The sequence below is a fragment of the Pseudophryne corroboree genome, chromosome 1, assembly GCF_028390025.1.
Source record: "Pseudophryne corroboree isolate aPseCor3 chromosome 1, aPseCor3.hap2, whole genome shotgun sequence".
NCBI classification, from domain to species: Eukaryota; Metazoa; Chordata; class Amphibia; order Anura; family Myobatrachidae; genus Pseudophryne; species Pseudophryne corroboree.
This window is the reverse complement of record NC_086444.1, coordinates 413,949,883-413,976,354: the sequence shown is the minus strand read 5'-3', so window position 1 is coordinate 413,976,354 and position 26,472 is coordinate 413,949,883. Positions and strand designations below refer to the sequence as shown.

Here is a 26,472-nt window from a genome sequence, read left to right as displayed (position 1 = left end):
ATTTCCTCCTTAGACAGGAAAGCCAATAGTCCTGCAGGCCATGTCACTGTCAAGTCTGATGAGTCCTCTCCTGCCTGGGATTCCTCCGATGCATCCTTGAGTGTAACGCCTACTGCTGCTGGCGCTGCTGTTGTTGCTGCTGGGAGTCGATCGTCATCCCAGAGGGGAAGTCGGAAGACCACTTGTACTACTTCCAGTAAGCAATTGACTGTCCAACAGTCCTTTGCGAGGAAGATGAAATATCACAGCAGTCATCCTGCTTCAAAGCGGATAACTCAGGCCTTGGCAGCCTGGGCGGTGAGAAACGTGTGTCCGGTATCCACCGTTAATTCACAGGCAACTAGAAACTTGATTGAGGTACTGTGTCCCCGGTACCAAATACCATCTAGGTTCCATTTCTCTAGGCAGGCGATACCGAAAATGTACACAGACGTCAGAAAAAGAGTCACCAGTGTCCTAAAAAATGCAGTTGTACCCAATGTCCACTTAACCACGGACATGTGGACAAGTGGAGCAGGGCAGACTCAGGACTATATGACTGTGACAGCCCACTGGGTAGATGTATTGCCTCCCGCAGCAAGAACAGCAGCGGCGGCACCAGTAGCAGCATCTCGCAAACGCCAACTCGTTCCTAGGCAGGCTACGCTTTGTATCACCGCTTTCCATAAGAGGCACACAGCTGACAACCTCTTACGGAAACTGAGGAACATCATCGCAGAATGGCTTACCCCAATTGGACTCTCCTGGGGATGTGTGACATCGGACAACGCCACCAATATTGTGCGTGCATTACATCTGGGCAAATTCCAGCACGTGCCATGTTTTGCACATACATTGAATTTGGTGGTGCAGAATTATTTAAAAAATGACAGGGGCATGCAAGAGATGCTGTCGGTGGCCCGAAGAATTGCGGGCCACTTTCGGCATTCAGCCACCGCGTGCCGAAGACTGGAGCACCAGCAAACACTCCTGAACCTGCCCTGCCATCATCTGAAGCAAGAGGTGGTAACGAGGTGGAATTCAACCCTCTATATGCTTCAGAGGATGGAGTAGCAGCAAAAGGCCATTCAAGCCTATACATCTGCATACGATATAGGCAAAGGAGGGGGAATGCACCTGACTCAAGCGCAGTGGAGAATGATTTCAACGTTGTCTAAGGTTCTGCAACCCTTTGAACTTGCCACACGTGAAGTCAGTTCAGACACTGCCAGCCTGAGTCAGGTCATTCCCCTCATCAGGCTTTTGCAGAAGAAGCTGGAGACATTTAAGGAGGAGCTAAAACAGAGCGATTCCGCTAGGCATGTGGGACTTGTGGATGGAGCCCTTCATTCGCTTAACCAGGATTCACAGCATAACTCCGGAATTTCTGGAGCCATGTACTCACAAATTCGTACACGTATGCCTCACAGTCTGGGAACAAACACTGGGGGTCATTCCGAGTCGTTCGCTCGATGCTGTTTTTGGCAACGGAGCGATTAGGTGGAAAATGCGCATGCGCATGGTACGCAGCGCGCATGCGTTAAGTAATTTAACACAAAACTTTGGAGATTTACACAAGCTCGAGCGACGTTTTTTTCAACACTCGAGTGATCGTAGTGTGATTGACAGGAAGTGGGTGTTTCTGGGCGGAAACTGTCCGTTTTCAGGGAGTGTGCTAAAAAACGCAGGCGTGCCAGGTAAAAACGCAGGAGTGGCTGGCCGAACACAGGGCGTGTTTGTGACGTCAAACCAGGAACGAAACGGACCGAGGTGATCGCAATCTAGGAGTAGGTCTGGAGCTACTCAGAAACTGCAAGGAATTATTTAGTAGCAGTTCTGCTAATCTTTCGTTCGCTATTCTGCTAAACTAAGATACACTCCCAGAGGGCGGCGGCCTAGCGTTTGCAATGCTGCTAAAAGCAGCTAGCGAGCAAACAACTCGGAATGAGGGACACTGTGAGGGGAAAACACCCCTAGCACTCCTAGAAGTGAGGCAGCAGCACTGAGTATTTCAGCAGACAACATAACTCTGGAATGCCTGCAGCAATTTACAACAAACTTGGTACACATATGACTTACACTTTGGGAACAAACACTGTGGGGGTAAGACACCCCTAGCACCCCTAGCGGGTGAACAGCAGCACAGAGTATGTCAGCAGACAGCATAACTGTGGAAGGCCTGGAACACTTTACACAAAACTTGGGACACATCTGATTTACAATCTGGGAACAAACTCTGTGGGGGTTAGACACACCTAGCACCCCTAGGGGTTGGACAGCAGCAAAGATTATTTCAGGAGGCAGCATAACTCCCAAATGCCTGGACCAATGTAAAACAAACTCGGTACACACATGAATTACAATCTGGAAACAAACACTGTCGGGGTAAGACACCCCAAGCATCCCTAGGGGTGAGGCAGCAGCACAGTGTATGTCAGCAGACAGCATAACTGTGGAAGGCCTGGAGCACTTTACACTAGTGATGAGCGGGTTCGGTTCCTCGGAATCCGAACCCCCTCGAACTTCACCCATTTTACACGGTTCCGAGGCAGATTCGAATCTTCCCGCCTTGTTCGGTTAACCCGAGCGCGCCCGAACGTCATCATCCCGCTGTCGGATTCTCGCGAGATTCGGATTCTATATAAGGAGCCGCGCGTCGTCGCCATTTTTCACTCGTGTATTGGAAATGATAGTGAGAGGATGTGGCTGGCGTCCTCTCAGTTTTATTCAGGTGGCTGCAAATATCTGTGCTCACTGCTTTATTGTGGGGACTGGGGACCAGCAGTATTATATAGGAGGAGTACAGTGCAGAGTTTTGCTGACCAGTGACCACCAGTATTATACGTTCTCTGCCTGAAAAACGCTCCATATCTGTGCTCAGTGTGCTGCATATATCTGTGCTCACACTGCTTTATTGTGGGGACCGGGGACCACCAGTATTATATAGGAGGAGTACAGTGCAGAGTTTTGCTGACCAGTGACCACCAGTATTATACGTTCTCTGCCTGAAAAACGCTCCATATCTGTGCTCAGTGTGCTGCATATATCTGTGCTCACACTGCTTTATTGTGGGGACTGGGGACCACCAGTATTATATAGGAGGAGTACAGTGCAGAGTTTTGCTGACCAGTGACCACCAGTATTATACGTTCTCTGCCTGAAAAACGCTCCATATCTGTGCTCAGTGTGCTGCATATATCTGTGCTCACACTGCTTTATTGTGGGGACCGGGGACCACCAGTATTATATAGGAGGAGTACAGTGCAGAGTTTTGCTGACCAGTGACCACCAGTATTATACGTTCTCTGCCTGAAAAACGCTCCATACCTGTGCTCAGTGTGCTGCATATATCTGTGCTCACACCAGTGGCGGATTTAGGGGGGGGGCACCAAGGCACGTGCCCCCCCTGTCATTTTTAGTGCAGACTGACATGCGGACTAGCGTCCGCATGTCAGTCTGCGGTCTCGTTTCGTCCCCTGCTGTTAGGAGGGACACGGAGGGCACAGTGCACGCCTCTCCTGTGTCCCTCCTGTGTCTCCGGCGGCCGCTGGTCTCATAAAGGAAGTGCCGTTCGTGAGCACTTCCTTTATTACAGTGACCCGCGGCCGCCGGAGACACAGGAGGGACACAGGAGAGGCGCGCACTGTGCCCTCCGTGTCCCTCCTAACAGCAGGGGAGCGGGGGGAGCATCGGCGGCGGCGGCGGCGGAGGAAGGGACGCACTGGGGGGTTATATCTGGCACTGGGGGCATATTTGGCAGGGAGGGGGGAGAACATCTGGCACTGGGGACATATATGGCACTGGGGGGAATATCTGGCACTGGGGGCATATCTGGCACTGGGGGGGGGGATATCTGGCACTGGGGCATATTTGGCAGGGAGGGGGGGGGGGAGAATATCTGGCACTGGGGACATATATGGCACTGGGGGGAATATCTGGCACTGGGGGCATATCTGGCACGGGGGGGGGGATATCTGGCACTGGGGGCATATGTGGCACTGGGGGGAATAACTGGCAGGGGAGGGATATCTGGCACTGGGGGCATATGTGGCACTGGGGGGGGGAATATCTGGCACTGGGGCATATGTGGCACTGGGGGCATATAAAGCACTGGGGGGGGAGATATCTGGCACTGGGGGCATATGTGGCACTGTCTGGGAATATCTGGCACTGGGGGTATATGTGTACCTGGCACATGGGGGGGGCTATATTTGGCACTGGGGGCATGTGAGTACCTGGCACCGTGGGGGAATATCTGGCACTGGGGACATATGTGGCACTGGGAGCACAGCCCTAGCAACAAGGACTACCTCCTAGCAACGAGCATGACACCCAGTGCATGAAACCCCTGGCAACGAGCATGACACCCAGTGCATGAAACCCCTGGCAACGAGCATGACACCCTGAGCATGAAAACCCCTGGCACCGTGCATGGAACCAAGAGCATGAAACCCCTGGCAACGAGCATGACACCCAGTGCATGAAACCCCTGACAACGAGCAGGTATTTGAAAAGTAATTAGAAGCCTTACTGTAGGACTTAATGTGTAATGGGCATTACGGTGTGTGGCATAATGTATCACGGACATTGCGGTGTGGGTCATAATGTGTCACAGGCATTACGGTGTATGGTATACTATATCGCTGGCATTGTGATATGTGGTATAATGTCTCAGGGTCATTGCAGTGTGTGGCATAATGTATCACGGACATTGCGGTGTGTGTCATAATGTGTCAGGCATTACGGTGTGTGGTATACTATATCACGGGCATTGTGGTATGTGGTATAATGTCTCAGGGTCATTGCAGTGTGGCATAATATATAACGGGCATTACGGTGTGTGGCATAGGGTATAACGGGCATTGCGGTATGTGTCACAGGCATTACGGTGTATGGTATACTATATCACGGGCATTGTGGTATAATGTCTCAAGGTCATTGCAGTGTGTGGCATAATGTGTCACAGACATTGTATGTGCTATAATGTATCAGGGGCATTGCAGTGTGTAGCATAATGTATAACGGGCATTGCGATTCCTGTCATAATGTGTCACAGGCATTACGGTGTGTGGCATAATGTGTCACAGGCATTACGGTGTGTGGCATAATGTGTCTGGGGCATTACAGTGTGTGCATATTGTGTCGTGCATTATTGTGTGTGGCATAATGTCTAAGGGCCATTCCAGTATGTGGCATAATGTATACTGGGCATTACTATAAGGAGGAAAAATGACAAATAATGTAAGGGGCATGAATCAGGATTATTTTTCTTTCCTGTGGTGGCTAACGTCTGGGCGTGCAGGTTGCAAAACTGGGGTATAAGGTAGTCTTTTCCTGCAATACCACGCCCATTCCAACGAAGCCACGCCCATTCCAACGAAGCCACGTCCCTAATGGTGCCCCCCCTGTAATTTTTTTCTGGATCCGCCCCTGGCTCACACTGCTTTATTGTGGGGACTGGGGACCACCAGTATTATATAGGAGGAGTCCAGTGCAGAGTTTTGCTGACCAGTGACCACCAGTATTATACGTTCTCTGCCTGAAAAACGCTCCATATCTGTGCTCAGTGTGCTGCATATATCTGTGCTCACACTGCTTTATTGTGGGGACTGGGGACCAGCAGTATTATATAGGAGGGGTACAGTGCAGAGTTTTGCTGACCAGTGACCACCAGTATTATACGTTCTCTGCCTATAAAACGCTCCATATCTGTGCTCAGTGTGCTGCATATATCTGTGCTCACACTGCTTTATTGTGGGGACTGGGAACCACCAGTATTATATAGGAAGAGTACAGTGCAGATTTTTGCTGACCAGTAACCACCAGTATTATACGTTCTCTGCCTGAAAAATGCTCCATATCTGTGCTTAGTGTGCTGCATATATCTGTGCTCACACTGCTTTATTGTGGGGACTGGGGACCACCAGTATTATATAGGAGGAGTACAGTGCAGAGTTTTGCTGACCAGTGACCAGTGACCACCAGTATTATACGTTCTCTGCCTGAAAAACGCTCCATATCTGTGCTCAGTGTGCTGCATATATCTGTGCTCACACTGCTTTATTGTGGGGACTGGGGACCACCAGTATTATATAGGTGGAGTACAGTGCAGAGTTTTGCTGACCAGTGACCACCAGTATTATACGTTCTCTGCCTGAAAAATGCTCCATATCTGTGCTCAGTGTGCTGCATATATCTGTGCTCACACTGCTTTATTGTGGGGACTGGGGACCACCAGTATTATATAGGAGGAGTACAGTGCAGAGTTTTGCTGACCAGTGACGAGTGACCACCAGTATTATAAGTTCTCTGCCTGAAAAACGCTCCATATCTGTGCTCAGTGTGCTGCATATATCTGTGCTCACACTGCTTTATTGTGGGGACTGGGGACCACCAGTATTATATAGGAGGAGTACAGTGCAGAGTTTTGCTGACCAGTGACCACCAGTATTATACGTTCTCTGCCTGAAAAACGCTCCATATCTGTGCTCAGTGTGCTGCATATATCTGTGCTCACACTGCTTTATTGTGGGGACTGGGGACCACCAGTATTATATAGGAGGAGTACAGTGCAGAGTTTTGCTGACCAGTGACCAGTGACCACCAGTATTATACGTTCTCTGCCTGAAAAACGCTCCTTATCTGTGCTCAGTGTGCTGCATATATCTGTGCTCACACTGTTTTATTGTGGGGACTGGGGACCACCAGTATTATATAGGAGGAGTACAGTGCAGAGTTTTGCTGACCAGTGACCACCAGTATTATACGTTCTCTGCCTGAAAAATGCTCCATATCTGTGCTCAGTGTGCTGCATATATCTGTGCTCACACTGCTTTATTGTGGGGACTGGGGACCACCAGTATTATATAGGAGGAGTACAGTGCAGAGTTTTGCTGACCAGTGACCAGTGACCACCAGTATTATACGTTCTCTGCCTGAAAAACGCTCCATATCTGTGCTCAGTGTGCTGCATATATCTGTGCTCACACTGTTTTATTGTGGGGACTGGGGACCACCAGTATTATATAGGAGGAGTACAGTGCAGAGTTTTGCTGACCAGTGACGAGTGACCACCAGTATTATAAGTTCTCTGCCTGAAAAACGCTCCATATCTGTGCTCAGTGTGCTGCATATATCTGTGCTCACACTGCTTTATTGTGGGGACTGGGGACCACCAGTATTATATAGGAGGAGTACAGTGCAGAGTTTTGCTGACCAGTGACCACCAGTATTATACGTTCTCTGCCTGAAAAACGCTCCATATCTATGCTCAGTGTGCTGCATATATCTGTGCTCACACTGCTTTATTGTCAGGACTGGGGACCACCAGTATTATATAGGAGGAGTACAGTGCAGAGTTTTGCTGACCAGTGACCAGTGACCACCAGTATTATACGTTCTCTGCCTGAAAAACGCTCCATATCTGTGCTCAGTGTGCTGCTTATGTCTGTGCTCTCACTGCTTTATTGTGGGGACTGGGGACCACCAGTATTATATAGGAGGAGTACAGTGCAGAGTTTTGCTGACCAGTGACCACCAGTATTATACGTTCTCTGCCTGAAAAACGCTCCATATCTGTGCTCAGTGTGCTGCATATATCCGTGCTCACACTGCTTTATTGTCGGGACTGGGGACCAGTACCGGATCTTGCCACGGGTAAGCAGTACTTTTGCCCGGGGCGCCGCCTTCCGGAGGGCGCCGGCGCCCTCCGGAGGGCGCCGCACCATGGCAAGATCCGCCACTGTGCCCTCTGCAGTGCCCCCCGCTGTGCCCGCCGCTGGTCCCCCGCTTTGAAGGGAACCAGACGCTAAGCGTCTAGTTTCCCTTCATGGAGAGGACTGTGCTGTGCGGTGCGCGATGACGTCATCGCGCACCGCACAGCAAAGGTCCTCTCCATGAAGGGAAACTAGACGAAGCGTCTAGTTTCCCTTCATGGAGAGGACCTTTGCTGTGCGGTGCGCGATGACGTCATCGCGCACCGCACAGCATAGTGGCAGAGACACTAGGGGTCATAATTGACCTCTAGTGTCTATGCTGTGCTATGGGAGAGACGTAATGACGTCTCTCCCATAGATCCGAGTCCAGGAGAAGAGCGGCGCCGGCGGAGGAGGAGGTCTGTAATCAGGAGCGGGGATTGTAAGTATACTTTTATTTATTATTATTTTTTTTTCCAGCTGCGCTACAGGGGGCACAAATGGGGGCGTGACTGACCACGCCCCCTTATGAAGCCACGCCCCCATTTTTGCCCGGGGCGCCACAAGGGCAAGATCCGGCCCTGCTGGGGACCAACAGTATTATATAGGAGGAGTACAGTGCAGAGATTTGCTGACCAGTGACCAGTGTCCACCAGTATTATACGTTCTCTGCCTGAAAAACGCTCCATATCTGTGCTCAGTGTGCTGCATATATCTGTGCTCACACTGCTTTATTGTGGGGACTGGGGACCACCAGTATTATATAGGAGGAGTACAGTGCAGAGTTTTGCTGACCAGTGACCACCAGTATTATACGTTCTCTGCCTGAAAAACGCTCCATATCTGTGCTCAGTGTGCTGCATATATCTGTGCTCACACTGTTTTATTGTGGGGACTGGGGACCACCAGTATTATATAGGAGGAGTACAGTGCAGAGTTTTGCTGACCAGTGACGAGTGACCACCAGTATTATAAGTTCTCTGCCTGAAAAACGCTCCATATCTGTGCTCAGTGTGCTGCATATATCTGTGCTCACACTGCTTTATTGTGGGGACTGGGGACCACCAGTATTATATAGGAGGAGTACAGTGCAGAGTTTTGCTGACCAGTGACCACCAGTATTATACGTTCTCTGCCTGAAAAACGCTCCATATCTGTGCTCAGTGTGCTGCATATATCTGTGCTCACACTGCTTTATTGTGGGGACTGGGGACCACCAGTATTATATAGGAGGAGTATAGTGCAGAATTTTGCTGACCAGTGACCACCAGTATTATACGTTCTCTGCCTGAAAAACGCTCCATATCTGTGCTCAGTGTGCTGCATATATCTGTGCTCACACTGCTTTATTGTGGGGACTGGGGACCACAAGTATTACATAGGAGGAGTACAGTGCAGAGTTTTGCTGACCAGTGACCACCAGTATTATATGTTCTCTGCCTGAAAAACGCTCCATATCTGTGCTCAGTGTGCTGCATATATATGTGCTCACACTGCTTTATTGTGGGGACTGGGGACCACCAGTATTATATAGGAGGAGTACAGTGCAGAGTTTTGCTGACCAGTGACCACCAGTATTATACGTTCTCTGCCTGAAAAACGCTCCATATCTGTGCTCAGTGTGCTGCATATATCTGTGCTCACACTGCTTTATTGTGGGGACTGGGGACCATCAGTATTATATAGGAGGAGTACAGTGCAGAGTTTTGCTGACCAGTGACCACCAGTATTATACGTTCTCTGCCTGAAAAACGCTCCATATCTGTGCTGCATTGTAGTATATAGTAGGAGTACAGTGCATAATTTTGCTGACCACCAGTATATAATATATAGCAGTACGGTACAGAAGGCCACTGCTCTACCTACCTCTGTGTCGTCAAGTATACTATCCATCCATACCTGTGGTGCATTTCAGTTGTGCGCAGTATATATAGTAGTAGGCCATTGCTATTGATACTGGCATATAATTCCACACATTAAAAAATGGAGAACAAAAATGTGGAGGGTAAAATAGGGAAAGATCAAGATCCACTTCCACCTCGTGCTGAAGCTGCTGCCACTAGTCATGGCCGAGACGATGAAATGCCATCAACGTCGTCTGCCAAGGCCGATGCACAATGTCATAGTAGAGAGCATGTAAAATCCAAAACACAAAAGTTCAGTAAAATGACCCAAAATTCTAAATCAAAATGATCTGAGGAGAAGCGTAAACTTACCAATGTGCCATCTACGACACGGAGTGGCAAGGAACGGCTGAGGCCCTGGCCTATATTCAAGGCTAGTGGTTCAGCTTCACCTGAGGATGGAAGCACTCATCCTCCTGCTAGAAAACTTAAAAGAGTTAAGATGGCAAAAGCACAGCAAAGAACTGTGCGTTCTTCTAAATCACAAATCCCCAAGGAGAGTCCAATTGTGTCGGTTGCGATGCCTAACCTTCCCAACACTGGACGGGAAGAGGTTGCGCCTTCCACCATTTGCACGCCCCCTGCAATTGCTGGAAGGAGCACCCGCAGTCCAGTTCCTGATAGTCAAATTGAAGATGTCACTGTTGAAGTACACCAGGATGAGGATATGGGTGTTGCTGGCGCTGGGGAGGAAATTGACAAGGAGGATTCTGATGGTGAGGTGGTTTGTTTAAGTCAGGCACCCGGGGAGACACCTGTTGTCCATGGGACGAATATGGCCATTGACATGCCTGGTCAAAATACAAAAAAAATCACCTCTTCGGTGTGGAATTATTTCAACAGTAATGCGGACAACTGGTGTCAAGCCGTGTGTTGCCTTTATCAAGCTGTAATAAGTAGGGGTAAGGACGTTAACCACCTAGGAACATCCTCCCTTATACGTCACCTGGACCACATTCATCAGAAGTCAGTGACAAGTTCAAAAACTTTGGATGACAGCGGAAGCAGTCCACTGACCACTAAATCCCTTCCTCTTGTAACCAAGCTCCTGCAAACCACACCACCAACTCCCTCAGTGTCAATTTCCTCCTTAGACAGGAAAGCCAATAGTCCTGCAGGCCATGTCACTGTCAAGTCTGATGAGTCCTCTCCTGCCTGGGATTCCTCCGATGCATCCTTGAGTGTAACGCCTACTGCTGCTGGCGCTGCTGTTGTTGCTGCTGGGAGTCGATCGTCATCCCAGAGAGGAAGTCGGAAGACCACTTGTACTACTTCCAGTAAGCAATTGACTGTCCAACAGTCCTTTGCGAGGAAGATGAAATATCACAGCAGTCATCCTGCTGCAAAGCGGATAACTCAGGCCTTGGCAGCCTGGGCGGTGAGAAACGTGTGTCCGGTATCCACCGTTAATTCACAGGCAACTAGAAACTTGATTGAGGTACTGTGTCCCCGGTACCAAATACCATCTAGGTTCCATTTCTCTAGGCAGGCGATACCGAAAATGTACACAGACGTCAGAAAAAGAGTCACCAGTGTCCTAAAAAATGCAGTTGTACCCAATGTCCACTTAACCACGGACATGTGGACAAGTGGAGCAGGGCAGACTCAGGACTATATGACTGTGACAGCCCACTGGGTAGATGTATTGCCTCCCGCAGCAAGAACAGCAGCGGCGGCACCAGTAGCAGCATCTCGCAAACGCCAACTCGTTCCTAGGCAGGCTACGCTTTGTATCACCGCTTTCCATAAGAGGCACACAGCTGACAACCTCTTACGGAAACTGAGGAACATCATCGCAGAATGGCTTACCCCAATTGGACTCTCCTGGGGATTTGTGACATCGGACAACGCCACCAATATTGTGCGTGCATTACATCTGGGCAAATTCCAGCACGTGCCATGTTTTGCACATACATTGAATTTGGTGGTGCAGAATTATTTAAAAAACGACAGGGGCGTGCAAGAGATGCTGTGGGTGGCCCGAAGAATTGCGGGCCACTTTCGGCATTCAGCCACCGCGTGCCGAAGACTGGAGCACCAGCAAACACTCCTGAACCTGCCCTGCCATCATCTGAAGCAAGAGGTGGTAACGAGGTGGAATTCAACCCTCTATATGCTTCAGAGGATGGAGGAGCAGCAAAAGGCCATTCAAGCCTATACATCTGCCTACGATATAGGCAAAGGAGGGGGAATGCACCTGACTCAAGCGCAGTGGAGAATGATTTCAACGTTGTCTAAGGTTCTGCAACCCTTTGAACTTGCCACACGTGAAGTCAGTTCAGACACTGCCAGCCTGAGTCAGGTCATTCCCCTCATCAGGCTTTTGCAGAAGAAGCTGGAGACATTTAAGGAGGAGCTAAAACAGAGCGATTCCGCTAGGCATGTGGGACTTGTGGATGGAGCCCTTCATTCGCTTAACCAGGATTCACGGGTGGTCAATCTGTTGAAATCAGAGCACTACATTTTGGCCACCGTGCTCGATCCTAGATTTAAAACCTACGTTGTATCTCTCTTTCCGGCAGACACAAGTCTGCAGAGGTTCATAGACCTGCTGGTGAGAAAATTGTCAAGTCAAGCGGAACATGACCCGTCAACAGCTCCTCCTTCACATTCTCCCGCAACTGGGGGTGCGAGGAAAAGGCTAAGAATTCCGAGCCCACCCGCTGGCGGTGATGCAGGGCAGTCTGGAGCGAGTGCTGACATCTGGTCCGGACTGAAGGACCTGCCAACGATTACTGACATGTCGTCTACTGTCACTGCATATGATTCTGTCACCATTGAAAGAATGATGGAGGATTATATGAGTGACCGCATCCAAGTAGGCACGTCAGACAGTCCGTACGTATACTTGCAGGAAAAAGAGGCAATTTGGTGGCCCTTGCAGAAACTAGAGATGAGCGGGTTCGGTTTCTTTGAATCCGAACCCGCACGAACTTCACTTTTTTTTTCACGGGTCCGAGCGACTCGGATCTTCCCGCCTTGCTCGGTTAACCCGAGCGCGCCCGAACGTCATCATGACGCTGTCGGATTCTCGCGAGACTCGGATTCTATATAAGGAGCCGCGCGTCGCCGCCATTTTCACACGTGCATTGAGATTGATAGGGAGAGGACGTGGCTGGCGTCCTCTCCATTAGAATAGATTAGAAGAGAGAGAGAGAGAGAGAGATTGTGCAGACAGAGTTTACCACAGTGACCAGTGCAGTTGTTGTTAAGTTAACTTTTATTTAATATATCCGTTCTCTGCTATATCCGTTCTCTGCCTGAAAAAAACGATACACAGCAGTCACACAGTGTGACTCAGTCTGTGTGCACTCAGCTCAGCCCAGTGTGCTGCACATCAATGTATAAAAGCTTATAATAATTGTGGGGGAGACTGGGGAGCACTGCAGGTTGTTATAGCAGGAGCCAGGAGTACATAATATTATATTAATTTAAAATTAAACAGTGCACACTTTTGCTGCAGGAGTGCCACTGCCAGTGTGACTAGTGGTGACCAGTGCCTGACCACCAGTAGTAGTATATTGTTGTATACTATCTCTTTATCAACCAGTCTATATTAGCAGCAGACACAGTACAGTGCGGTAGTTCACGGCTGTGGCTACCTCTGTGTCGGCAGTCGGCACTCGGCAGGCAGTCCGTCCATCCATAATTGTATAATTATATACCACCTAACCGTGGTATTTTTTTTTCTTTCTTTATACCGTCGTCATAGTCATACTAGTTGTTACGAGTATACTACTATCTCTTTATCAACCAGTGTACAGTGCGGTAGTTCACGGCTGTGGCTACCTCTGTGTCGGCAGTCGGCAGGCAGTCCGTCCATCCATAATTGTATTATTATAATATATACCACCTAACCGTGGTTTTTTTTTCATTCTTTATACCGTCATAGTGTCATACTAGTTGTTACGAGTATACTACTATCTCTTTATCAACCAGTGTACAGTGCGGTAGTTCACGGCTGTGGCTACCTCTGTGTCGGCAGTCGGCAGGCAGTCCGTCCATCCATAATTGTATTATAATATATACCACCTAACCGTGGTTTTTTTTTCATTCTTTATACCGTCATAGTGTCATACTAGTTGTTACGAGTATACTACTATCTCTTTATCAACCAGTGTACAGTGCGGTAGTTCACGGCTGTGGCTACCTCTGTGTCGGCAGTCGGCAGGCAGTCCGTCCATCCATAATTGTATTATAATATATACCACCTAACCGTGGTTTTTTTTTCATTCTTTATACCGTCATAGTCAGTCATACTAGTTGTTACGAGTATACTACTATCTCTTTATCAACCAGTGTACAGTGCGGTAGTTCACGGCTGTGGCTACCTCTGTGTCGGCACTCGGCAGGCAGTCCGTCCATCCATAATTGTATTATAATATATACCACCTAACCGTGGTTTTTTTTTCATTCTTTATACCGTCATAGTGTCATACTAGTTGTTACGAGTATACTACTATCTCTTTATCAACCAGTGTACAGTGCGGTAGTTCACGGCTGTGGCTACCTCTGTGTCGGCAGTCGGCAGGCAGTCCGTCCATCCATAATTGTATTATAATATATACCACCTAACCGTGGTTTTTTTTTCATTCTTTATTAGTGTTCATTCTAGCACCCTGCACCTGTCACAACCCGTGCAGTTCCTCTCTCCTGCCTGAGGTGTCACTCTCTGTTCTGCTGCTCTAGCACACTCTAGTCTGTATCTTATTGCTGAGATACAGACCAAAGTGTGCTAGAAGCATCACAACAGAGAGTGACACCTCAGGCAGGAGAGAGGAACTGCATGGGTTGTGACAGGTGCAGGGTGCTAGAATGAACACTATTTATACCGTCATAGTGTCATACTAGTTGTTACGAGTATACTACTATCTCTTTATCAACCAGTGTACAGTGCGGTAGTTCACGGCTGTGGCTACCTCTGTGTCGGCAGTCGGCAGGCAGTCCGTCCATCCATAATTGTATTATAATATATACCACCTAACCGTGGTTTTTTTTTCATTCTTTATACCGTCATAGTCAGTCATACTAGTTGTTACGAGTATACTACTATCTCTTTATCAACCAGTGTACAGTGCGGTAGTTCACGGCTGTGGCTACCTCTGTGTCGGAACTCGGCAGGCAGTCCGTCCATCCATAATTGTATTACAATATATACCACCTAACCGTGGTTTTTTTTTCATTCTTTATACCGTCATAGTCAGTCATACTAGTTGTTACGAGTATACTACTATCTCTTTATCAACCAGTGTACAGTGCGGTAGTTCACGGCTGTGGCTACCTCTGTGTCGGAACTCGGCAGGCAGTCCGTCCATCCATAATTGTATTACAATATATACCACCTAACCGTGGTTTTTTTTTCATTCTTTATACCGTCATAGTCAGTCATACTAGTTGTTACGAGTATACTACTATCTCTTTATCAACCAGTGTACAGTGCGGTAGTTCACGGCTGTGGCTACCTCTGTGTCGGAACTCGGCAGGCAGTCCGTCCATCCATAATTGTATTATTATAATATATACCACCTAACCGTGGTTTTTTTTTCATTCTTTATACCGTCATAGTGTCATACTAGTTGTTACGAGTATACTACTATCTCTTTATCAACCAGTGTACAGTGCGGTAGTTCACGGCTGTGGCTACCTCTGTGTCGGCAGTCGGCAGGCAGTCCGTCCATCCATAATTGTATTATAATATATACCACCTAACCGTGGTTTTTTTTTCATTCTTTATACCGTCATAGTCAGTCATACTAGTTGTTACGAGTATACTACTATCTCTTTATCAACCAGTGTACAGTGCGGTAGTTCACGGCTGTGGCTACCTCTGTGTCGGAACTCGGCAGGCAGTCCGTCCATCCATAATTGTATTACAATATATACCACCTAACCGTGGTTTTTTTTTCATTCTTTATACCGTCATAGTCAGTCATACTAGTTGTTACGAGTATACTACTATCTCTTTATCAACCAGTGTACAGTGCGGTAGTTCACGGCTGTGGCTACCTCTGTGTCGGCACTCGGCAGGCAGTCCGTCCATCCATAATTGTATTACAATATATACCACCTAACCGTGGTTTTTTTATACCACCTAACCGTGGCAGTCCGTCCATAATTGTATACTAGTATCCAATCCATCCATCTCCATTGTTTACCTGAGGTGCCTTTTAGTTCTGCCTATAAAATATGGAGAACAAAAAAGTTGAGGTTCCAAAATTAGGGAAAGATCAAGATCCACTTCCACCTCGTGCTGAAGCTGCTGCCACTAGTCATGGCCGAGACGATGAAATGCCAGCAACGTCGTCTGCCAAGGCCGATGCCCAATGTCATAGTACAGAGCATGTCAAATCCAAAACACCAAATATCAGAAAAAAAAGGACTCCAAAACCTAAAATAAAATTGTCGGAGGAGAAGCGTAAACTTGCCAATATGCCATTTACCACACGGAGTGGCAAGGAACGGCTGAGGCCCTGGCCTATGTTCATGGCTAGTGGTTCAGCTTCACATGAGGATGGAAGCACTCAGCCTCTCGCTAGAAAACTGAAAAGACTCAAGCTGGCAAAAGCACCGCAAAGAACTGTGCGTTCTTTGAAATCCCAAATCCACAAGGAGAATCCAATTGTGTCGGTTGCGATGCCTGACCTTCCCAACACTGGACGTGAAGAGCATGCGCCTTCCACTATTTGCATGCCCCCTGCAAGTGCTGGAAGGAGCACCCGCAGTCCAGTTCCTGATAGTCAGATTGAAGATGTCAGTGTTGAAGTACACCAGGATGAGGAGGATATGGGTGTTGCTGGCGCTGGGGAGGAAATTGACCAGAAGGATTCTGATGGTGAGGTGGTTTGTTTAAGTCAGGCACCCGGGGAGACACCTGTTGTCCGTGGGAGGAATATGGCCGTTGACATGCCAGGTGAAAATACCAAAAAAATCAGCTCTTCGGTGTGGAGGTATTTCACCAGAAATGCGGACAACAGGTGTCAAGCCGTGTGTTCCCTTTGTCAAGCTGTAATAAGTAGGGGTAAGGACGTTAACCACCTCGGAACATCCTCCCTTATACGTCACCTGCAGCGCATTCATAATAAGTCAGTGACAAGTTCAAAAACTTTGGGTGACAGCGGAAGCAGTCCACTGACCAGTAAATCCCTTCCTCTTGTAACCAAGCTCACGCAAACCACCCCACCAACTCCCTCAGTGTCAATTTCCTCCTTCCCCAGGAATGCCAATAGTCCTGCAGGCCATGTCACTGGCTAGTCTGACGAGTCCTCTCCTGCCTGGGATTCCTCCGATGCATCCTTGCGTGTAACGCCTACTGCTGCTGGCGCTGCTGTTGTTGCCGCTGGGAGTCGATGGTCATCCCAGAGGGGAAGTCGTAAGCCCACTTGTACTACTTCCAGTAAGCAATTGACTGTTCAACAGTCCTTTGCGAGGAAGATGAAATATCACAGCAGTCATCCTACTGCAAAGCGGATAACTGAGTCCTTGACAACTATGTTGGTGTTAGACGTGCGTCCGGTATCCGCCGTTAGTTCACAGGGAACTAGACAATTTATTGAGGCAGTGTGCCCCCGTTACCAAATACCATCTAGGTTCCACTTCTCTAGGCAGGCGATACCGAGAATGTACACGGACGTCAGAAAAAGACTCACCAGTGTCCTAAAAAATGCAGTTGTACCCAATGTCCACTTAACCACGGACATGTGGACAAGTGGAGCAGGGCATGGTCAGGACTATATGACTGTGACAGCCCACTGGGTAGATGTATGGACTCCCGCCGCAAGAACAGCAGCGGCGGCACCAGTAGCAGCATCTCGCAAACGCCAACTCTTTCCTAGGCAGGCTACGCTTTGTATCACCGCTTTCCAGAATACGCACACAGCTGAAAACCTCTTACGGCAACTGAGGAAGATCATCGCGGAATGGCTTACCCCAATTGGACTCTCCTGTGGATTTGTGGCATCGGACAACGCCAGCAATATTGTGTGTGCATTAAATATGGGCAAATTCCAGCACGTCCCATGTTTTGCACATACCTTGAATTTGGTGGTGCAGAATTTTTTAAAAAACGACAGGGGCGTGCAAGAGATGCTGTCGGTGGCCAGAAAAATTGCGGGACACTTTCGGCGTACAGGCACCACGTACAGAAGACTGGAGCACCACCAAAAACTACTGAACCTGCCCTGCCATCATCTGAAGCAAGAAGTGGTAAGGAGGTGGAATTCAACCCTCTATATGCTTCAGAGGTTGGAGGAGCAGCAAAAGGCCATTCAAGCCTATACAATTGAGCACGATATAGGAGATGGAATGCACCTGTCTCAAGTGCAGTGGAGAATGATTTCAACGTTGTGCAAGGTTCTGATGCCCTTTGAACTTGCCACACGTGAAGTCAGTTCAGACACTGCCAGCCTGAGTCAGGTCATTCCCCTCATCAGGCTTTTGCAGAAGAAGCTGGAGGCATTGAAGAAGGAGCTAACACGGAGCGATTCCGCTAGGCATGTGGGACTTGTGGATGCAGCCCTTAATTCGCTTAACAAGGATTCACGGGTGGTCAATCTGTTGAAATCAGAGCACTACATTTTGGCCACCGTGCTCGATCCTAGATTTAAAGCCTACCTTGGATCTCTCTTTCCGGCAGACACAGGTCTGCTGGGGTTGAAAGACCTGCTGGTGACAAAATTGTCAAGTCAAGCGGAACGCGACCTGTCAACATCTCCTCCTTCACATTCTCCCGCAACTGGGGGTGCGAGGAAAAGGCTCAGAATTCCGAGCCCACCCGCTGGCGGTGATGCAGGGCAGTCTGGAGCGACTGCTGATGCTGACATCTGGTCCGGACTGAAGGACCTGCCAACGATTACGGACATGTCGTCTACTGTCACTGCATATGATTCTCTCAACATTGATAGAATGGTGGAGGATTATATGAGTGACCGCATCCAAGTAGGCACGTCACACAGTCCGTACTTATACTGGCAGGAAAAAGAGGCAATTTGGAGGCCCTTGCACAAACTGGCTTTATTCTACCTAAGTTGCCCTCCCACAAGTGTGTACTCCGAAAGAGTGTTTAGTGCCGCCGCTCACCTTGTCAGCAATCGGCGTACGAGGTTACATCCAGAAAATGTGGAGAAGATGATGTTCATTAAAATGAATTATAATCAATTCCTCCGCGGAGACATTGACCAGCAGCAATTGCCTCCACAAAGTACACAGGGAGCTGAGATGGTGGATTCCAGTGGGGACGAATTGATAATCTGTGAGGAGGGGGATGTACACGGTGATATATCGGAGGGTGAAGATGAGGTGGACATCTTGCCTCTGTAGAGCCAGTTTGTGCAAGGAGAGATTAATTGCTTCTTTTTTGGGGGGGGTCCAAACCAACCCGTCATATCAGTCACAGTCGTGTGGCAGACCCTGTCACTGAAATGATGGGTTGGTTAAAGTGTGCATGTCCTGTTTTGTTTATACAACATAAGGGTGGGTGGGAGGGCCCAAGGATAATTCCATCTTGCACCTCTTTTTTCTTTTCTTTTTCTTTGCATCATGTGCTGATTGGGGAGGGTTTTTTGGAAGGGACATCCTGCGTGACACTGCAGTGCCACTCCTAGATGGGCCCGGTGTTTGTGTCGGCCACTAGGGTCGCTAATCTTACTCACACAGTCAGCTACCTCATTGCGCCTCTTTTTTTCTTTGCGTCATGTGCTGTTTGGGGAGGGTTTTTTGGAAGGGACATCCTGCGTGACACTGCAGTGCCACTCCTAGATGGGCCCGGTGTTTGTGTCGGCCACTAGGGTCGCTAATCTTACTCACACAGTCAGCTACCTCATTGCGCCTCTTTTTTTCTTTGCGTCATGTGCTGTTTGGGGAGGGTTTTTTGGAAGGGCCATCCTGCGTGACACTGCAGTGCCACTCCTAGATGGGCCCGGTGTTTGTGTCGGCCACTAGGGTCGCTAATCTTACTCACACAGCTACCTCATTGCGCCTCTTTTTTTCTTTGCGTCATGTGCTGTTTGGGGAGGGTTTTTTGGAAGGGCCATCCTGCGTGACACTGCAGTGCCACTCCTAGATGGGCCCGGTGTTTGTGTCGGCCACTAGGGTCGCTAATCTTACTCACACAGTCAGCTACCTCATTGCGCCTCTTTTTTTCTTTGCGTCATGTGCTGTTTGGGGAGGGTTTTTTGGAAGGGACATCCTGCGTGACACTGCAGTGCCACTCCTAGATGGGCCCGGTGTTTGTGTCGGCCACTAGGGTCGCTTATCTTACTCACACAGCGACCTCGGTGCAAATTTTAGGACTAAAAATAATATTGTGAGGTGTGAGGTATTCAGAATAGACTGAAAATGAGTGTAAATTATGGTTTTTGAGGTTAATAATACTTTGGGATCAAAATGACCCCCAAATTCTATGATTTAAGCTGTTTTTTAGTGTTTTTGGAAAAAAACACCCGAATCCAAAACACACCCGAATCCGACAAAAATAATTCGGTGAGGTTTTGCCAAAACGCGTTCGAACCCAAAACACGGCCGCGGAACCGAACCCAAAACCAAAACACAAAACCCGAAAAATTTCAGGCGCTCATCTCTAGCAGAAACTGGCTTTATTTTACCTAAATTGCCCCCCCCTCCAGTGTGTACTCCAAAAGAGTGTTTAGTGCAGCCGCTCACCTTGTCAGCAATCGGCGTACGAGGTTACTTCCAGAAAATGTGGAGAAGATGATGTTCATCAAAATGAATTATAATCAATTCCTCCGTGGAGACATTCACCAGCAATTGCCTCCAGAAAGTACACGGGGACCTGAGATGGTGGATTCCAGTGGGTACGAATTAATAATCTGTGAGGAGGGGGATGTACACAGTGAAAGGGGTGAGGAATCGGACGTTGAGGAGGAGGTGGACATCTTGCCTCTGTACAGCCAGTTTGTGCAAGGAGAGATTGATTGCTTCTTTTTTGGTGGGGGCCCAAACCAACCAGTCATTTCAGTCACAGTCGTGTGGCAGACCCTGTGGCTGAAATGATGGGTTTGTTAAAGTGTGCATGTCCTGTTTATACAACATAAGGGTGGGAGGGAGGGCCCAAGGACAATTCCATCTTGCACCTCTTTTTTCTTTCATTTTTCTTTGCATCATGTGCTGTTTGGGGACTATTTTTTAAAGTGCCATCCTGTCTGACACTGCAGTGCCACTCCTAGATGGGTCAGGTGTTTGTGTCGGCCACTTGGGTCGCTTAGCTTAGTCACACAGCTACCTCATTGTGCCTCTTTTTTTCTTTGCATCATGTGCTGTTTGGGGACAATTTTTTTAATCTGTCATCCTGTCTGACACTGCAGTGCCACTCCTAGATGGGCCAGGTGTTTGTGTCGGCCACTTGGGTCGATTAGCTTAGTCATCCAGCGACCTTGGTACAAATTTTAGGACTAAAAATAATATTGTGAGGTGTGAGGTGTTCAGAATAGACTGGAAATGAGTGGAAATTATGGTTATTGAGGTTAATAATACTATGGGATAAAAATTACCCCAAAATTCTATGATTTAAGCTGTTTTTGAGGGTTTTTTGTAAAAAAACACCCGAATCCAAAACACACCCGAATCCGACAAAAAATTTTCAGGGAGGTTTTGCCAAAACGCGTCCGAATCCAAAACACGGCCGCGGAACCGAATCCAAAACCAAAACACAAAACCCGAAAAATGTCCGGTGCACATCACTACTTTACACCAAACTTAGGACACATCTGACTTACAATCTATCAACAAACTCTCTGGGGGTTAGACACCCCTAGCACCCCTAGGGATGGGCCTGCAGCACAGAGTATTTCAGGATACAGCATAACTCACAAATACCTAGACTAAGTTTAAACAAACTTTCTACACATACGAATTACAATCTGGGAACAAACACTGTGAGGGTAACACACCCCTAGCATCCCTAGGGGTGGGGCAGCAGCACAGTTTTTTTTTTATCAGACAGCATAAGGGCTGTAACACACACTCCGGTTTTTCCCGGATGGCAAAAAGCCGGACAAACTTTGTCCGGCTTTTTGCCATCCGGGAGAAACCGGCAGTGTCTGTCACACAGGACGGCTTTTAGCCGTGTGTGATGCTGTGCGCATGCGCAGCATCATACATGGCTACAGTAAAAACCGTTGTGTGTGAAAGCTCCCCTTCACACACACGGTTTACTGGCTCCAAAGACGGCCCGGCGGCCGCCCGGCCGCCGGACCTTCCAGTGATGAGACCCGGCTGCAACCCGGCAGCCGGGCCGGGGCCGTGCAGTGTGAAGGCACCCTAGCCCTCACACTGTTAACTACAATGCCGGCACGGGAAAAAGCCGCCCGCTTTTTCCCGGCCGGCAAAAGCCGTGTAGTGTGTTTCAGCCCTAACTCTGCAATGCCTGGAGCAATTTACACCAAACTTGGTACACATATGACTTACACTCTTGGAACAAACACTGTGAGGGTAACACACCACTAGCACCCCTAGGGATGGCCCAGCAGCACAGACTATATCAGGATATGCATAATGTCAGTGATGATTTACAAAATGTTCTATTGTTTTGAAGTTAAAAAAATAAAATGCCACCAAAGAAAACAGCTACAAACGGTGGAAATAAAAACAATTCCACAAAGAATAAAATGTCAGCGGCAACCTGTGTGTTTAATCTTTACATTGATTTTTGTAAACAAACATTCTTAAAATCCCGGGCAACGCCGGGTGCTCCAGCTATTTATCTATAACATGAACAAGGGCAGTTCAATGGGGGATAACATTATCTAAGGCACTACTAAAGTTCACTATGTAAATTAGGGCACTATTATGGGGCATACAATGAGCAACTGCTGCAGAGAGAGGTCTCTCTAGAAGCATTGGTACAGGGACCCTTCAAAATGTTGCTATGGGGCCTACAAATTTCTGGCTACGCCACTGCTGTCTAGTACAAAGTATAGTCAGAATTGGCACCTTGTCAAAATCACACATACGTCAAAATCGAAAGTACAGATAGTCAAAATCTGTGCTTCTGGGATCTGGGGGAGTTCAAGGGAAATCGCATAGTCAATAGCTTACCGTGTGTATGCACCTTTACTCTCTGCACATGTTATATCTGCCCCACCTGCAGTGCACATGGTTTTGCCCATTAGAAGAAAATGTTGTTTTGTAATCAACCTTAAATTAGGCCCATAGGTGCCCATAGGGCCTAATTCAGCATTGATCGTTATTCTGGGGAATTGCAGTTGTCAGCGAGAAGAAAGGTGCCGACCTGATAGGAAGAAAAACTGGCTGTGCAAGTTTGCGAATCGCAGATCACTATCCATTCGCAGATGCATAAGCAATTTCGGGAACATTTTTTGCCATCTGAGCAAATGTAAGTAAGTCTGAGGCTGCCAGTAATCTGCGACTGAGACAGCCTGGAAGTGGTCTGCGCCTACGTCAGGCACCCTCCCCAAAAATGCCTGGGCACGCATGCGTTTTTTCTGACACACACACAAAACGGCAGGTTTCCACTCAGAAATGCAGGCTTCCTGTCAGTGAAACAGCGACTGTACGCAATTTCTGTCGCTGTTACCCCTCACTCGTGCGCAATGCGAACCCTATGCATGCACAGTCATTTGATAATCGTTCAATTTGCGAATTCTCAGAATAGCGATCCTTGCTGAATTAGGTCCATAAATGCCTATTTTCAGGCATGACTCAGGAGAATGCTATAGGAATGGAATAAAAAAAACAATATAGCACAATCTTGCCCTTGCTACAGTAGATAATGAAGTTATTCTATTGAAACATTTTGTCAAAATATTACAATGACCTTGACCTGTTAAGTCATTAGTGTTTGAAAGTAATAAAAAAAAAAATCTTTCTCCGTTAAAGTATTAAACAAATGAAATAGAATATGGGTTTATTTATTTTCGTTATAAGTCTTTAATACAGCATTAAACAGTCCATTGTGCCTAAGCAATAAATTAATAATCTCCGCCTAGTTCCATATATTTAATTTTTTCATACTCTGAAGTGTCTTGGATGGAAATACATACATGCTAAGACAAATACGATTTTAAGACGCATATACTCTGACATGTGCCACTTTTAATGCCAATTGATGCATGGTAAGTTAGGTCACATAGTACACCCAAAAACAATTTTTAGAACCTTTTGTTACATATATTTTGCTCATGCTTTATAATCTTTAACAAACATGGAGAGATGTTTTGGTACTCTACTATAACATCAATTACAAGCGTATAACCAAGGAATGAAATCACTGTAATACAAATCTGATATGATTACAAGAACGTTAATCAGTTTGTCAGACTGGGCTAATCTGACTGTGGCATGACCCCGTTTATAAGCCTACATACCACTCCACTCCACAGCAAAATGTGTCTATTATTATGGGAAAAGAGGCAAAGGTGGATCAGATACCAGACTATAATATTACAACAGGGATGTCCTTCTCATCTCAGTTTAAAAAGTCCAGCTGTTCAGTAAGAGAGAAAGCAATAGATTGCTGCTCTTGTATAGTAGGGCTAATGCTATGGAGTGTGGACAGATAGAGCTAAGATGTGATTTCTCCACATAATGTGCAGTAAAATTATGATGTAGACTTACAGGTAGAAGCCCTCACTTAAAGTGCTGAACACACATAGCCATAATCAAGGGCATAGCTACCATAGGTGTAGTGAGTACAACTGCTATGGGACCCAGAGCTGAGAGGGGCACACCTTCCCAGTCAAAGATCCATTGTTCTCCATTGGGTGATGCATAAAAGCACTTACAAACTTTTGCCTTGGTGCCTATAATATATCTAGTTAAGCCCCCCGACCAGCTCATTGTAATGGGGTATAAGATGAACAGGATGGCACTAGGATATTACATAATATGAAGTGGGGCAGTGTAATGTGGCACAATATGATGTGAAGGCACTATAGTGTGGCATTACGTGAACTGAGGGAACTGTAATGTGGCATGATATGAAATTTAGACACTGCATGGTATAATGTGATTTGGGGATACTGTGTTGCATATTGTGTACTGGCAACCACTACAATGTGACATAATGTGAACTAGGGCAGTATTATGGGGCATAAAATTGCCAAATGATGTGGACAGGTGTCTCTCTAGAACGTTGGGACAGGGGCCCCTTCAAAATGTTGCTATGGGCTAGTCTTAGCTACACTGCATGCCATAATTTGCAGCTAATCTTAGTACTCCCTACCCCTAACTGTCCCTTTTACAAGTCTTATCTGAGAACCAATTTTCCATGGCACTTTCCAAACAAGGGGCTCTTTTTTGTGACTGATATCACTCTCCGTGAATAAGCCCCTCCACTTTAGCTGGCACTGTACAGTATAATTGTCTCCTAAAGTTATGACATCTTCATTACACTGTGCATTAGTGCTCTATAGCACTAGTTGTGTATAGTGAGCAGATTCTGGTGGTCATTCCGAGTTGTTCGCTCACTAGCTGCTTTTAGCAGCCGTGCAAACGCTAAGCCGCCGCCCTCTGGGAGTGTATTTTAGCTTAGCAAGAAATAATATGGTGCAGTTTCAGAGTAGCTCCAGACCTACTCAGCGCTTGCAATCACTTCAGACTATTCAGTTCCTGTTTTGACGTCACGAACACGGCTTGCATTCGGCCAGCCACGTCTACGTTTCCCCAGCCACGCCTGCGTTTTTATCTGGCACGCCTGCGTTTTTCCGCTCACTCCCTGAGAACGGTCAGTTGACACCCAGAAACGCCCACTTCCTGTCAATTACTCTGCGGTCAGCAGTGCGACTGAAAAGCTTCGCTAGACCTTGTGTGAAACTACATCGTTCGTTGTAATAGTACAATGTGCGTGCGCATTGCACCGCATACGCATGCGCAGAAGTGCCTTTTATTGCCTGATCGCTGCGCTGCGACCGAAATCTGCTATCGAACAATTCGGAATGACCACCTCTGTCAACTGTCCCTAATTTCCAGCAACACTTTCCCTTAAAAGTTCCTTAATTATAAATATTCTCCAACTTTAATTGATACGTTTTTATTCTGTATACTAAATATAATTCTCACAGATATCTACGCTTATTCTCTGGCGTTTACTGTTGATGTAACTCATAACTAAGTTCAGTTAACATGTCACTATGGAGCATGTAGTGCTTTCTTAGAGAGTGCTAAGTGTGAAGTAGAATCACCTGTCCATCCACAAAGTGTGCCTAGAAATTACTGTAAAATGTTGGCACTATTGAAGTCAACTGTATTTCTTTATAATTTTATTGTGTCCTTTTGTGACAACTCTTAAGTGTCCCTCTTTGGGCATTTGAGAAGTTGGGAGGTACAATAATAGAGATATACATTGTCTCCTGTTTCTCTGTAATGGAAGGACAGTGCTTAACATCTCTAGGTACTTTAATCACTTCCTCTGTGTTTTGTTTATTAAAGGTTTCTTTCTATGCACATTTGGTTCCCATTACTGTGCAATTCACTCTGTTATGTCACATAATTGCTTTAATAACAAACCAAAGAAGAGCCTGAAAGACCAATTTTTTTTCCACTGCTGTAGAAGAAAAACTAACACAAACCAAAAGTGAGCAGAGGTTGGAAAATTACAGTCTTTCATTTAACCCTGAATGCTCTGACAAGTAAGTCTTCATACGGTAAGTCTATTATGTTTTTTTCCTATGGTGATGCATGGTCATACAATAGCCACAGGGAATATTTTGTTAAATTTCCCCCTTGTCTATTTTTTTTTGTTAGATGCACTCTCTAGCAGAGTGTACCTAACATTACCTAAAATGTAAAAATGTTCCTATTTATGAGTTCCAGCTTGAATGCACACCATATACATGCTTGGTAATAGGATAAACTCTGCTAGAGAGTATCTAACAAACAAGATTGGATGTATAGGGGCTGATTCAGATCAAGTCCGCATCTAT

General features: G+C 47.1%; 1 long non-coding RNA gene across 2 annotated transcripts in view; it reads left to right on the top strand.

The window, feature by feature from the left end:
* Window positions 1–26,472, top strand: part of LOC134893605 (uncharacterized) — a 234,930-nt gene that overhangs the window by 192,606 nt on the left and 15,852 nt on the right. For both annotated transcript variants that reach the window (XR_010171706.1, XR_010171700.1), the window contains exon 2: window positions 26,100–26,193. This is a non-coding gene — a long non-coding RNA (uncharacterized LOC134893605). The remainder of the gene's footprint in view (window positions 1–26,099; window positions 26,194–26,472) is intronic.